Consider the following 5,998-nt stretch of genomic DNA (forward strand, 5'->3'; position numbering starts at 1 on the left):
TAGACCCCATACAATAACTGTCATAGCTATACCCTATCTTTATTTCAGTTCTTCGGCAATAGTCAAAAAAACTTTTTGAATTATGGATACAAGAATCCAAATTCAATACGTAATTTTAGTATTCAAAGAAGATTCTTTCAGAATCTTCTTTTCAATTTTTAAATCCCCTTTTCTTACCGAGTTCCATATTCATGAGATTCATCAATATTTATTTGTTTCGATGTAACAATAAAATTACTAGAAAGATTAATATATCTAGAATATACAATAATATATACGAAGCTATTCGCCCCCCCCCCCACATATTTGATAGCTTCTCCTAGAAAAAAACTTGTAATACCTATTCCATTCGTAATTCCATCAATTCTTTTTTTATCAAAAAAAGAATTTAATTTCACTAATCTTCTGATACTAGCAATTTAAAGATTTTTCATAAAAAAGATCTATATAACCATGATTATACGACCAATTATATATGATATTTTGAAAATGATCGGCAACATTTTTTTTAAGAAAACTTTTTTTCAAATAAATTTAATTAAATTCAAATTTTTTAAATAGGAATAAACCGATTTGTAAAAAAAAGACGCTAGAAATATTCCCCAAAAAGTGAAACTCAAAGAAAAAGTTGCGTTTGTGAAAAATTCATAATAATTCATAAAATTTTCTGAATCTTTATGTAAAAGATCTATAAACGGAATTAACAATTTTGATAAAATATCCAAATGTATTCCGTCTTGACTGAAAGAAATTCCTACAGCACCAACGAATAAAGTAAAGAGCGCTAAAATAAGCATAGAAAATCGCATAGTATTGTTAGATTCATTAGGATATAAACAAGCAGTTTTTTTAGTGCCAAAATGCATAATACCAAAAAACAAGATGTTTTATATTTTTAATATTTTGATTAACGCGATGTAGATATCTCTTCCGGATAAAAAAAGAAGTTATTTCATTCTTTTTTATTTTTAGTAAAACTAAGAAAAAATTTTCGTTTTTTCTTTTAAGTTTTACTTGTTTCTTCCCCCATAAAGATATTGAATAGAATGAACTATTTTTTTTTCCATTAAAATTCAAAAAATGAACGTTTAAATATCCCTCAAAAACAAGTAAATAAATTCGAAACATATAAAATGCAGTTAATCCTGCTGCAGAACAAGCTATTATTGCAAAAATTGGTGAATACAACCAACTATCATTAAGAATCTCATCCTTAGACCAAAAACAGGCAAAGGGTGGAATACCGCAAAGAGAGAGTGTACCCACTAAAAAAAAAGTTTTTGTAATTGGTACATGTTTTGTTAAACCGCCCATAAAAACCATATTTTGACTTTTAGCTGGAGAATATCCGACAAGAGCTTCCATTGAATGAATAATGGATCCAGATCCTAAAAACAACAATGCTTTTGAATAAGCATGAGTAATCAAATGAAATAAAGCACCTCGATAAGATCCCATACCCAAAGCTAACATCATATAACCCAATTGAGACATTGTAGAATAGGCCAAATTTTTCTTAATATCTTTTTGAGCAATAGCTAAAGTAGCTCCTAATATTACTGTTATTATACCTATAAAAGCTATTGCGTTCATTATTTTGGGTAGCACTATGAAAAGAGGAAAAAGACGAGCCACAAGAAAAATTCCAGCGGCTACCATAGTAGCAGCATGTATAAGGGCAGAAATTGGAGTAGGTCCCTCCATAGCATCGGGTAGCCATACATGAAGAGGAAATTGGGCAGATTTTGCAACTGAGCCACAAAATAGCAAGAGGGCAAACAGAGTAAAAAAAAAAATATTCATTTCATTTTTAGAAATCAAATTATTTATAATTTGAAACAAATGCCGAAATTCCAAACTACCCGTTATCCAATAAAGACCTAAAATTCCCAATAATAAACCAAAATCCCCTACACGATTCGTTACAAATGCTTTTTGACAAGCATTTGCCGCAATAGGGCGGGTGAACCAAAAGCCTATTAATAAATAAGAACACATTCCAATTAATTCCCAAAAAAAATAAATTTGTATCAAATTCGAACTAGTAACTAATCCCAACATTGAAATATTAAAAAGAGTAAGATAAGCAAAAAATCTCAAATATCCTTGATCATGAGACATATAATTATCACTATAAATAAGAACGAGAATGCCAACCGTAGTAATTAATATTGACATAATAGAAGTAAGTGAATCGATCAAGTACCCAAACTCTAAAGAAATATCATTATTTATGGTCCAAGACCATACATATTGAAAAAACAAACTATTCTTGATTTGATGAATAGACAAATCAAGCGAAAAAATCATAACTATAGTTAACAATAAGATACTAGGAAAAGCCCAAATACGGCGAATATTTTTCGTTGCAGTGGGAAAAAGTAGAAGTCCCACTCCTATTAACATCGGAACTGGGAATGGAATAAAAGGTATGATCCATGAATATTGATGTGTATATTCCATACAATAAAGAAAAAAAATTAGGATTCTAATGAATTTGGTTTCTTAGGTTTTTCTTTTATCTTTTTTGTAAAGTAAAGGAATGGTTTCGGTTAATAACAAAGAAAGATAGAATTTAATAAAATAGAATAATCGATTATTCATTATTCTGACTCTTTGGACAATATTTTTTGAACATTGGTTTAGTTCATTAAATTTAACTTAACTAATTAAGTTTTTATTACAATAAGAAATAGCGATTTGGGGAAAACTTTCTAAAAAGTATTATATTCTTATTATAAATATAATAAAAACAAAAATGGAAATTCAAATATATAAAATATATGTCTAATTAGAGATAAACTTAATTTTCATTTACCGCAAAATGTCTTTCACATAAAATTCTATAACAATAAAAAACTATACTAATTCTATGGCAGTTCCAAAAAAGCGCACGTCTATATCAAAAAAACTTATTCGGAACACTTTATGGAAAAAGAAGGGATATTTTACAGCATTAAAAGCTTTTTCATTAGGGCAATCTATTTTTACGGGGAATTCAAAAAGCTTTTTCTGTAACAAATATAAACGTTAGAATAATTTCAATTAACTGGATTCAACGACTCTTTTTTAAATACAAAAATATGAATATAAAATTGATATAGAATATAAGATTCAGTTATGAATTTAGGATATTTACATTCTATATTATGATATTTACATTCTATATTTAATAGATTCTAATAGAATTCTTTAAAATTATTTTATTGAATGTTTAGTAAACAAATATTGTGTTTTAATTGATTCTTTGAATCTCGACAATTGACTAAAATTGGGTTATTATGGTTTCGAGTCAGCCGCTATGGTGAAATTGGTAGACACGCTGCTCTTAGGAAGCAGTGCTAGAGCATCTCGGTTCGAGTCCGAGTAGCGGCATCTTATCTTCTAAAAAAAAGTTCCTATAAAGAATTATTATTTCTATTCCAAGTATTTCTATTTTTTCATTCTATATGGTATTTTCCACTTTAGAGCATATATTAACTCATATATCCTTTTCGGTCGTATCTATTTTAATTTCAATTCATTTGATAACCTTATTATTAGGCAATGAAATCATAGGATTATACAATTTGTTCAAAAAAGGCATGATAATAACCTTTTTTTGTATCACAGGATTGTTAGTTACTCGTTGGATTTTTTCAGGCCATTTACCATTTAGTAATTTATATGAATCATTAATATTTCTTTCATGGACTTTTTCTATCTTTTATATGGTTCTTTGCTTCAAAAAACAAAAAAATGACTATTTCAATACAATAATAACACCAAGTATTCTTTTTACCCAAGGCTTTGCTACTTCGGGTCTTTTAACCGAAATGCATGAATCCTTAAAATTAGTGCCTGCTTTACAGTCCCATTGGTTAATGATGCACGTAAGTATGATGATATTGGGTTATACAACTCTTTTATGTGGATCATTAATATCAGTGGCTATTTTAGTCATTACATTTCAAGAACTCATACAAATTCTTGGTAAAAGCAAGACTTTGTTTTTTTTTAATGAATCCTTTTCTTTTGCTGAAATCAAATATATGAATATGAATGATAAAAAGAATATTTTACAACAAACTCCTTTTCCGTTTTATTCGTCTTATAGAAATTATTATAGATATCAATTTATTCAACAATTGGATCGTTGGGGTTACCGTACTATTAGTCTAGGTTTTATCTTTTTAACAATAGGTAATATATCTGGAGCAGTATGGGCTAATGAGGCATGGGGATCATATTGGAATTGGGATCCAAAGGAAACTTGGGCTTTTATTACTTGGACTATTTTCGCAATTTATTTACATACTAGAAAAAATAAAAAATTGGAATATAGAAATTCTTCAATAGTGGCCTCCATAGGCTTTCTTATAATTTGGATATGTTATTTAGGGATAAATCTTTTAGGAATAGGACTACATAGTTATGGTTCATTTACACCTAATTAATTTAAAAAAATTCACAAATATTGGGAACATTCTATAGAATAAGAAAAAAAACTCCCAATAAAATGATTAAGACCCCATTGAATCAAGTAATGTAATATTGATTCAAGGGGTTCTCACAAACAACAAAAATATTCAATTAGAATTCAATTTCATTTTTATGTAATTAAGAAAATACAAAAAGAAATCCATTTTTTTTTATTGTGCATCGGATTGATTTCTATTTTTTCTTTTTCATTTATTCCCAAAAACTATCTATAAAAAATGAGAGAGAATAGCTTCAACCTTGTCAGCCGAAATTGAAAAAATAAAATCTGGATAAATGCCAATACTTATTACGGGTATAAGGATAGAAATTGAAATAAATAATTCTCGTGGCCCCGAATCAAAAAAATAAGAATTTTGTTTATTAAAAAGCTTGTATCCATAAAACATTTGACGTAAGATAGATAATAAATAAATAGGAGTTAATATCATTCCAATTGCAGTTACAAAAGTTATGAGTATTTTTGTGATGAAAAGATATTTTTGATTGGTAATTATTCCCAATAATACTATAAATTCTGCAACAAAACCGCTCATGCCCGGTAATGCAAGAGAAGCCATCGATAAGGTAGTGAAAATCGTGAATATTTTTGGCATTGGGATAGCCATTCCACCCATTTCGTCGAGATAAAGAAGACGTAGTCTATCATAACTAGTTCCCGCCAAGAAAAAAAGGGCAGCACCAATAAATCCGTGAGAGATTATTTGTAAAATAGCCCCATTCAGCCCTGTCTCGCTTATAGAACCAATTCCTAAAATTAAGAAACCCATATGAGAGACCGAGGAATAAGCTATTCTTTTTTTTACATTGCGTTGACCAAGAGATGTTGAAGCTGCATAGATTATTTGAATGGAACCTAATAACATTAACCAGGGACAAAATATAGAATGAGCGCGAGATAATAATTCCATATTAATTCGAACCAACCCATATGCTCCCATTTTTAATAATATTCCGGCTAAAAGCATACAAGTGCTGTAATGCGCCTCTCCATGGGTATCAGGTAACCATGTATGTAAGGGTATAATTGGTGATTTGACAGCAAAAGCAATAAGAAATCCCATATAGAAGATTATTTCCAGTGCCACGGGATATGATTGATTAGTTAATGATTCAAAATTTAATGTTGGTTCATTAGAACTATAGAAACCCATACCCAGAATTCCCAGTAATAAAAAAACAGAACTTCCCGCAGTGTACAAAATAAACTTTGTAGCTGAATACAAACGTTTTTTTCCACCCCACATAGATAAAAGTAGATAAACGGGAATTAATTCTAATTCCCACATGATGAAAAAAAGTAAAATGTCTTGAGAAGAAAATGTTCCTAGTTGACCACTATACATTGCTAACATTAGAAAATAGAATAATTTAGATTCTCGAGTAACCGGTTGAGCTGATAACGTAGCTAACGTAGTGATAAATCCCGTTAATAAAAGGGGTCCTAGAGAGAGTCCATCTATTCCGAATCTCCAGTAAAAGTCAAAAAAATGGATCCATTTATAATTTTCTGTCAATT

This window comes from Vigna unguiculata, unplaced genomic scaffold (assembly GCF_037176805.1).
Source record: "Vigna unguiculata cultivar grain cowpea cultivar isolate G323 ecotype 2 unplaced genomic scaffold, ASM3717680v1 ptg000447l, whole genome shotgun sequence".
Classification (NCBI taxonomy): Eukaryota; Viridiplantae; Streptophyta; class Magnoliopsida; order Fabales; family Fabaceae; genus Vigna; species Vigna unguiculata.